At 30.0% G+C, this 11,023-nt stretch overlaps 1 pseudogene; it reads left to right on the forward strand.

The window, feature by feature from the left end:
- The first annotated feature begins 5,918 nt into the window (after positions 1–5,918).
- Positions 5,919–10,744, forward strand: LOC131178409 (putative L-type lectin-domain containing receptor kinase V.2; annotated as a pseudogene).
- The last annotated feature ends 279 nt before the right edge of the window (positions 10,745–11,023 follow it).

Here is an 11,023-nt window from a genome sequence, read left to right on the forward strand (position 1 = left end):
TGTGTTAACTTTATTAATTTGGAGCATCATATCATATGCATGACATGATATATTAGCTATACACAATAATTTTTTAATAATTATTGCATAAGCTCTCTAAAAAATAGGACTCAAATTAGTGCCTTTATAAAGAAATTATCTGGCAATGATGTCAAAAATTTAATAGGCTAATTTTTACAAGTGCACGAAATTGTCATAGATAATATAATGATGAAAGAGTTATCAATCTCATAAAGATTATGATTAAGTATAAAAATACAAGTTAATTCATTATTATTTAGACTATTAAATTTAAATATTTTTTAACTAATTAATGAAAAATAAAATAAATATACAAATGTTATCTAAGGCACTTCTTAATCATTGAAGAGGATCCTTAACCATAATATTTTTCTTTCAACTTTTTTATGGTTACAAGAAATCGTAGGGATTGATGAAGATTCAGTTTTAAAGGCACTTATTAGGGGGAGTGCAAACAGTCAGTTCGGTTCCAAACTGAACCCAACTGATAAAATTGAAAACTAAAAATTAAAAAATTTAAAAATTGAACTAAACCGATCACAAAGAGGGAATCGAAACGAACTAAATCGATAAATATCGATTTGGTTCGGTTTTAAACTGATCAAGCAGAATTTTATAAGATTTCATATTTTTAACATTAAATTTCAATACCAAAAACAATAAAAAAAAAAGCTTAGAAATTAGAACTCAAAAGTCTTGGGGTTTTCTTGATATATATATAAATTTGGTTCGATTTTTTTTTAATTTTTTATGAAAATAACCGAACTGAACCGATTAACTAAAATTATTAAAATTTATGAATTGAACCAAATCAATTGAATTTTAAAACTGAACCTATTAAATCAAATTGACTCGATTCGATTCAATTTTTTTATTTAGACTGAAATCTGCACCACCCTAGCCCTTATCGTTCTTGATTATTTTATAACTTTCTTTATCACGTGGAAGAGAAGATTTCTTTTCCTTAGTTTTTATGATTTTGATTGGGGAAGAAAAAAAATGGCATTGAAAAGTTACAAGGAGCTTAATTGTCAAGAAATCAAATCACCATGTGGAAGAAAACCCAAGGAAATATTAATCAATTCCATTATTTTATCATTTTCTGTACTATGATACTTCCCTTTTTTCCAGTTTGTTCCATTAAACTTAATTCAAATTTAATGCCAAGTTTTTCCGATGTCTGAGCTATTTTTTCTTGTTCTAAACAAAGGAAAAATCAATCATTTCAAAGGATTATTTGAAAGGTTGGAGGGAGAGGGCAAGGAAGAGCGCCTCCAAACTTTAAAAATTTTCTTTTATATATATATATATATATATATATATATATATATATATATATATATATATATATATATATATATATATATATATATAATATTAATTTATAGATCATTAATTATTTTTTAGTTTAAGATTAATTAAATTAATTTTTTATAAAATTAATATAATTAATTTTATTCCATTAATTTAATTAATTAAAGACTAAATGAATAGATACGTACGGGCGATTAAGAGATAAATATCAAAAGACCAAAGCTGATAATGGATAAAAGGAGTTGTGGACAGTTAAGAAAAGTTAAGAGTATTATGAATACACTTTACAAGATTTGTTTTGTACTTACCCTTAAAAAACTGTTGTTTATCTTAACCTCCGCTTCCTTGAGTTTTTTTTTCAAAGGTAAGAATTCATTGATAGCCTTAAACAAGCATTTCAGATATTAGAAAAGAGCACTGGGTAAGAGGATTAAGAAACAAAGACTCATCTCTCAGTGATTTAGAGGCAAGGCTATGTGCAGCCACATTACATTGTCTTTTAATAAAGGAGAAAGATATCTCCTGTAGAGCTTGAGTAAGGTTGATTACGTCCTGCAGGATGTTGGAAATTTTCAGTGGGACAAACCCTTCTCGTAGAGCTGAGATAACTATTTTCGAGTCTCCTTCAAAGATCACTTGCTTGAAATTTTTAGACACAGCTAACTGTAGAGCCTCTCTCCATGCCAGACTTTCCAACAGAAGAGGGTCTACAATCCCTTGATATCTTCTAAGAGACCCACCACATGGATTGCCAGCATGATCCCCTATTATGGCTGCCACTGCACGCAGATTTCTATGTTTTTTGTAGCTCCATCAAAGGTGATTTTTATTTTATCCCTCGAAGGCAAGGTGAACTGAGAGCCATATGAGGGTGGAGACGCAAAATTCATTCGAAGAGATTGATTCGCTTGGTTTTATTCATCAAAGTGCCTAGTTGCCAATCCCATGATCTCATTAAAGGTTACCCTCTGTTGTTGAAAGATAAAGAGATTCCATCCCTTCCATATTTGCCATAATATGAAACGCACCATGTGAACCAGATCATCACCATTTTCGTGTTTTCTAACATAGGACCAAATTTCTGACCATAAGTCTTTAACAGATGACCCTGATAATTGATCAGACCTCAACCTCACTGGAGAATGAATCCAGACTTCGACTGCTCTCGAACACAAGAAAAAGAGATGTTTCAACGATTCAATGTCGCTATAAACAAACATTCTTTTGGTATATGTGACCTTTTAGATTTAAAAGTTCATTGCAAGGAAGACCCTCCCTCGTTAATTTCCAAATGAAAACTGAGATTTTGGTAGTCTTAGCTTCCATATGTCTTGCCAAAAACGATTCAGACCAGAATTTGATGCAAAACGGTTGCAAAATTACAAAATTAAAGACATTGAATTTTATAACCGACCATGTATCCATTGCTATTAGCAATGGATTTCGATTGCTACTAGTAGCAACCGATATTCTTTTAATAAATTTTTTTTTAAAATAAATTAATTTTACAATCGATTTGATTATTGATTACTATTTATAACTAATTTTTAGTTTCTAAATTAATTGCTAATAACAATCAATTTATTAATTGGTTGCTAACCGATTTAATAATCAGCTCATTACGACCGACAAAATAGGTTACAAAATCGATTGGCAACTAATTTTAATATATTAGTAATCAATTCATTCAAGTACTAATTCTTTTTTATTTTGTAGTTATTGTTCGATGCTGAAGTACATCTCAAATTCGCAACTCATAATCATTCTAATCACAACATTAATTCTCTAAAACTTTTTCAAATTTAGAAATACTTAGATCAAAATTACAAAAGATAAAATTTCTTATTTTAGTTAATTACTTCTTATGAAATTTTATATTTAATTAAAATTAAATATAAGTAATATTAAGAATTTTAAATTTATACAAATACTAAAATTAATTTAAATAACAAAAATATAATTACAATTAATTTTAAAAATGAATGGCACTTTTGGAAAAGCCAATGTTCCCCTTCCCACATTTATACGGTAGATGTTTGGTAATTCGTAAATTTTTATGAATTCATCCTTTTAATTGTAACTACATTAACATGGATAATTAGCTAGGGCTTCTTATGCAAAATAATTTATTTTATTCATTTTATTTTTTTTAATTGTTTTTATTTATTAGTAGTCTATTCTCTTTTTATTTTAAGTTTTATTTGTGTATATTTTATCCTCATAATCCATTTTATTATTTAGGAACTTTGTTATCTAAATTGAAGTTTACAATATAATTTTTATCTTTGTCATTATTTTTAATTTTCTTATGACAACATTTATTTTTATTTTGTCTTTATAATTAATTTATATCAGAAATCAAATTTTTGACATCAATTTTAATTTTAGTTTTAATAACTAAATTTTTGAAATTAAAATAAATATTAAATATTATGGGTTAAATTAATAAAGTTAAAAATGAATGCATGAAAAGGAAGTCCCACTCATAATGACTGTCAAAGAGTAAGAAAAATGATGAAATCTACCCAAAGCTTGGCACTTAAATCTGATTCACTCACATCAACATTTACTAGTTTTTTTTTTTAGTTTTTTTTTTAAGCATTAGTGCTTAAATTTTGAATCTCTATCTGAACCCCCAACTTCTTATATTTATTGATTTTTTTCCTACATTTTTTATAATCACTTATTTATTTAAACAACATAAATACAAAGGCCTCCCCCTAATACATGGTAAAGTATGTAAAGGAATTCCAAGAAAGGAAACAATAAAAAATAAAAGACATCAAATATAAGTCAAATAAGTGTTTGCTATCAAACCACAGAATATGAGTTAGACTCTATAAATGTGAAGAAATATAGTGTTGATAGGCTAGTATGTGTCCAAAATTTCACAGAGGTGATTTGATGTTAGATTGTTTCACAAGGTTTTGAAAGAGGTAGATAGTGTACTTTTCCCTAGGAAAAGATAATGCCAAGATTTCTCTTGTTTGCATTGACTGCAGCTTTAAAGCAATTCTTATAGCTGAGAGTTTAAGATGAGAGTCAAATTGATGCTAGTTTCTACTTTATGTGCATAAAGGATGGCAAAACAATAGGCATTCCTTAATAAACCACTCAAATGGTCACTAGGTTTGGTAGTCTATATTCATTGTACAGATGTCTTATTCATGGCTAATAGTGCTATTATTATGAGGGATTTTCGTTCTCTTCTGAAGTTGATATCTTCAATCTCATGTTGCATTTCACTTTTTAATTTCTTATCACTTTTGAAATAAGCCCAATTAAAAATTGGATGAGAATTATTAGAGAAGAGATGGAAAGAGTGAAAGAAAAAAGTGTATATAAAAAAAAAGATCACATTTTAATTGGGAAATATCACTAATGAGATAGGCAATGAAACAAAATCATCTAGATTGTTGAAATCCTAAGTAGTAGCATGGATGCACTTATGCAATAATTATGTCAGAATTTATGTAAATGGAATTAATTATTGCAACTACAAATAGCCTTACAATTTGCAAGTTCCTTCTCCTTTGCAACAGCTAACCTCCTAATTAAGTTGTGCAACTTGAGCAAATTTTCACGGCCTGTAGCCTACATAAAAGTCAACATATAGATTAATAACACATTTGCCTATAAAGTAATGTCTCATATATATATATATATAGTCATAGTGAATTCTATATGGGCATGAGTGCAGGTTCTGATTTGCCAAGCCTCTACCATTTTAAAAAGTTTTAAAATATTTAATTTAAATCTAGTCTATTTGTGAAGCCACCCAAGCTTTCATAGTCTAAAGAGCAAGGCTTACTATCATTTTACCATTAATTTTCAAAGGCATGATAGCATAAAGTATGTACTAAAGTTGCAGATTTATTTGTTGCACACTGGCAACATCCCCTTAATTGGCTACTATATATTGTATAATAAGAGTAGCACATAAGGCCATTAATATGATCCAAAGTAATTAGTAAAAAATATATAAAGGCCTTCAAGAAAAATAATGCTTTATCTTGAATTTGAGTGTGATAATATAAAAATAAAATAATAAGCATTGGCAAACTGCAAAAAGGGAATTAGTATTAATTTGATTAACCTCATCCAACCTCATCAAACCCAGTGTCCATGGGCAATGGGCTAGCTATTAGTTAACAATAATAGTATTGCATGATCAATTATGAATGTGGAGTATGAGCAATGAATGGAAGGTCCCCAAATAATAGCAATATACGTTTTAGTAAAGAGAAAGGAGCATTGCCAATACAGAATTTCTCTAATAAAGAAAATCAGCAATATTATTTTCAGAATAAACAGTGTCTGAGCTAGATGACAATGATGGCAAGACATGACAATTAGCCCTTAAAGAAAGGATTAGAATTAGGTCCTGCCATTTTTTAGTTAACATTTATTATGCCCAAATGTAAGTGTAACTATATGGAAGGGAAACCATTCTAAGCCAGAAATCCTAAACACTCTTCATGTCAGGGTTTCAATTTAGTCCTGTCATTTTGTTGTACGTGCATTAACTGATTAGTATTATTATTATTATTATTATTATTATTATTATTATTATTATTATTATTATTATTATTATTATTATTATTATTATTTCTAACGTTTTATGCAGATAACAAGTTTGGAAACTTGATTTGGTAACAGAAATTGTGGTAATGAAAGTTCTGTACAAAACTAACTACAAAACCCAAAATTGAAAAGTCAAGTTCATATTGTATGTGTCTGCAGGATGATATTCAAGTTAGAGATTGAATAGATAAATGTATACATCAAACTGGCCTTATCAATTGGTTTAGCTAGAAGCTTAAAAACAATTGTTTTGCTCAAGAACTACTTGCTTTATCTTAAATGGCATATAATGTTATTCCAAAACTGACAAGAATATCACATATCACTTGGCAGCAAATGAATTATTAAATATGTGCAAGGAAATTAATGTAAATAATAGTTCAAAATAGTAAAACAAATCCACAATGAGAAGGAAGGGTCTCTCTTTCTTCTCTTTTCTTTTCTTTTCTTTTTTTTTTTTTTTTTTTGGATTTTGGTTTTGATAGGTAATAGGCCTGTTAATATTTACAAAATTTTTGTACTGTAAGAGTACAGACTGCATTTGATAAATGAATTGTATTTGCTTAAAAAAGGGGCTTGTTTGACATGTGCACATAGTCACATAGTTTGTCTTTGGCACATGACAATATAAAATAGTTAAAAGCAAGTGCATGAAAATTAAAAGCGAAAAAAAACTGTTATAACAACTATCTATATTTATATTCACTAGGCTTTTCAAATGCAAGCAATAACAAAATTTTCCAAAGTCCAGAAATTTTTCAATTAAAAAGGGAAAACCAATCATTTTTATTATAATATTAACGTGGTTGTCATAAAATAAGCAGAAAGAACATTACCAAATAATATTTTCTTAGCTCTCAACTGTAAAAATATTATATTATATTAATAGACAGTAAAATAATCAATGAAAACATATTAGAGCTATCGAAATTTCTGGCTTCCATGTGGATCCAACACTGCTGGTTAATATAAATATAGACAAGATTGGAGGTATGCCTGTTGTTCAACAAATAAAGAGTTTAAACACTTGCTATAAAAAGAACTATATTAGTCTAATCTTCTCCAAATTTATTAGTTCAATGACTTGTTGGGTTGTTTCATACAACCACAACACCTAAATGGACAAGGGTATAATTCAACAAGTCTATTACAATTACCTAGAGGAACAAAAATTCAACGAGCTATTACTATTTTCTTGTTAGCACCAAAAATGCATATTATAACCAGGAAGCAGCACTTCCATATGAACAAATATCAAAAGGAGATATATTTTGACAAAAAAACAAACACTTTGAAGATTAATGACAGAAGAACTACATCTAAATATAATATATAGCAGAAAATTGAAGAGGAAGTTCAATTGCACCCGACACTCAATAACCCATGCCACAACATGTTGGATGAAAACTCATGGAGTTCTATGAATCCCCAAAACACAAAAAAACTATTCAAAATCTCCACAAAGGGATCACAAATAACCTCGTTAGCTAGGTGGGTCTCTTTCTAATTCCCAAAATCAGAAAGAGAGAGAATCAAAACGGGCTCAAATTGGGATATTGGCTTGTACATTTTTGTGAAGGAAAATGAATGAGAATAGAAAGAGACAATAGGGAGATTCAAATATATATATAGGTAAATACCTATTCCTTGCCTAACTGAATAGCGGCTTCTTGTAGCTAGCTTCCTTGCCCGAACTGCTTCCATAAAAGACACAAATTCTCTGAAACCTAGACTTAGTTTCTTCAAAATCCACACTTAGCAGCAGGCAGAGCCTTCCAAATCTACCTTTCGAGAATTGGAAACAATCAGTTTTAACCCTAAGAAACAATAGATTAATTTTGCTTTCATAGAACCCTAAAGGAACACGTTAAGACTGCAATATTAGGAGAAATTAGTTTTGAGCGGAAGTTACCAATTTGAAGAACTCATGACACAGAAAATCCCGCTAGAAGGAAAACAAATTCTAAAAGAAATAAAATAATTCATTAACAAGGGTAATATTGCCCTCGTCAAAGACTTAAAATTGAAAAACTAAATTAAAAAATACCAATATATTACTTTTTAAAAAGAGAATAATAATGGTAGTTAAAAATTAATACAATTACGACCACTTATAGTATTGGTCGTTATTTATAAATTATTAACAAGGAAATTTTAATTTTATCGTTAATTCTTAGTTGTTAAAAGTTATAATTCTTGTAGTGAATATATAGTTATATAATTATGTAAAAAAGCTTAGGATGTTTCTAATTTTAACATTTGGAGACTAAAAATTTTTGTCATCTCCTATACTTGTACCCTTAACTCACACTTCAGGGATGAAATATATAATTGTCCCCTATATTTGAGATTTTTTTTTTAATTATGATAGAAAAGTCATCCCCAATTTTAAATAGTAATTCAATTAGGGACAAAAAATATATTGGTCCCCTATAATATAAAAAAATTATGATTTGAGGACCATAAAAAATATTGGTCCCCAAAAATTGTCCCCTATACTCACTTTTTTTGTAGTGTACTACGGACAGAATGATTACGAATCTATTAACCAAAGCTTTGCCCATTAGTGTTTTTCAGAAGCATGTTGCGCATATGGGTGTAGTGAAAACTTTTGATGATACTTTGGTTTAGTGGGAGTCTATTTTATGTAACATTTGGGTTAGCATTTATATGGAATGCTTAGACCATTATTTTTGGACATATCTTGTCACATATTCTATTTAAATTCAGTTTTTATTTTTGAGATTTTGTTGACACATATATATAATATTATTTTCCCTATCGGATTCAATGTTATTTTGTTTGCCATTTCATTAACTGGATTTTATAGGTTAAATTGCTTACTTGTTATTGGATATTGTTTTGTATTTTATTAATCTGTTCTTTTAGTTTAATAAATTGATTACTGCTATCCAAGTAGGAGATTATTAGATTATTTATTTGTATTTGGATATGGATTACCAATAATCAATTGTTAGGCTCATTGATAAATTAAATAATGATATTAAATAATAAGTTTAGTAATTAGCAATATCTAAATGGATTGGGTCATGTGATTGGGCAAGCCTGTAATGGGTCAGGCTGTCCATAAGCCCACTAAAGAAGAGGTCCCAACTCTTAGTCCTATATATATATATATACACTGATAACCCCATTTAATCTCAAATAGAATTCAGATAGAATTTGAAGGCTGTGAATATTGAGAGCTGTGAACCTACCCTTTCACTTCTATTCTTGATTGTTCATAGAAAATCATGGATACAAGCGTATTTCTAGGCACACATATTCTCTAATCATGTAATCTATAATGATTTAATTTGTATTTATAACAAGAAGGCCAAGTTCACAGAGATAGTTGAAGACTGGGAGGTTGATTTTGGATGTCATAGGTTCTCATACGAGGAGCTCTCTGTCACCACCAATGGTTTTAGTGAGAGGAAGTTTTCATAAGGAGGATTTGGAAAGGTCTATAAAGGGGTGTTGCTAATGTCAAATGCCCTTGTGGCTGTGAAAATAATATTTCACAATTCCAAACAAGGAATTAGAGAATTTATTGCGAAAATTGGCACAATTGGTCAGTTGCAACATCCCAATTTGGTTTGGGTGGTTGGTTATTGTCGAAGCAAAGGTGAGCTTGTCACACCCCGGCTTAGGGGGCCCCAGCTCAAGCCCCTCTATGGGTGGCCTTCTTGCCAAATGCCTGTCTAATAAGCTGCAGAGGTTATCGCTTTGGTGGAATTAAATCCCTTCGCCTGTGGATTTAATTTCACCAAAGCTAGCTTTGCTTTGAGTTAATCAATGCGAGCTGCTGAGTGGGAAGGCAAGAAGGCAAAAAATAGAGGAGTGTGACAATAAAAGGCGCCTTTTATTGTCAGTAGAGCTCAAGCTGAGTGAAAATTGTGGAATAGAGTCAAAATCACCGCTTTAGTTGAGCCTTTATCTTTAATTGAGCTGCGGATTTAAAATGAGTGGAATGGAAAATCATTTCAGTCAAATGAACAATATAAATCAATTTAATTCCAAAAGCTTATTTTAAAATCACTAGAAAGCTAAGGGATTTAATTAAACTGCTGGGTGTGACAGAGCTTCTTTTGGCTTATGATTATATGCCTAATGGCAGTCTTGACAAATTCCTGTTTAATAAGCCAGAGGTTATTCTTAATTGGAATCAAAAATTTAAAATCATTAAAGATATAGCTTCAGCACTTCCTTAACTGCATGAAGAAAGAGAAATATTTATAGTTCATAGAGATATCAAGACCAGTAATGTGTTATTAGATGGTGAATTAAATGGAAAATTGGGTGATTTTAGGCTTGCAAGATGTAGCAAACATGCACATGATGCTCATATAGTCGACATTTGGGGCTACATAGCACCAGAGCTTGCTAGAAGCGGCAAGGCAACTACATGCACTAATTTTTATGCATTTGGGGTATTTTGCTTGGAAGTTGCTTGCGGTAGAAGGACATAAAGCCCCATGCATCACCAGAAGAGGTGATTATGGTAAATTGGGTATATGAATGTTTGAGAGAAGGGAAGATCATGGGTACTACAGATCCGAAACTCAACAAAAATTTCAATGCAGAGGAGGTTGAACTAGTTTTGAAACTTGGACTAATAATTTGCTCACATAATCTTGCATAAATTAGGCCAAAGATGTTACAGATTCTAATATACCTGAAAGGCGATGCTTTTCTCCCTAAAAATTTTGATACTCATATTCAAGAACAAAAGTACAGGGCAGAGTCTGATAGTCATGTCATTTCACATGGTTCTATGCCATCCCTAAGAATCACTGGATTACTAATTTTAGTGGGACATTGATTGTGCTAATACAGAGAGAACAAGCTAGCTATTTTGAAATGCTTTTAAGGAGTGCTCATAGTTTTCACAAGTCAAAGATTTTAGTTCATCATTTGAACTATATTTGCTGCCATGTGTGGTCAATCAAGTAGACATAAAAATTACTCTGTATATGTGTGTGTGCAAGCTTATTGATCTACATTTATATTTATATATACATGTATGAAAAAGGAACATTGACTTTGCCTAAATTACCATTCGTTCTTAAAATTAATTATAGTTATATTTTTATTATTTAAA

Source organism: Hevea brasiliensis, chromosome 3, assembly GCF_030052815.1.
Source record: "Hevea brasiliensis isolate MT/VB/25A 57/8 chromosome 3, ASM3005281v1, whole genome shotgun sequence".
Classification (NCBI taxonomy): Eukaryota; Viridiplantae; Streptophyta; class Magnoliopsida; order Malpighiales; family Euphorbiaceae; genus Hevea; species Hevea brasiliensis.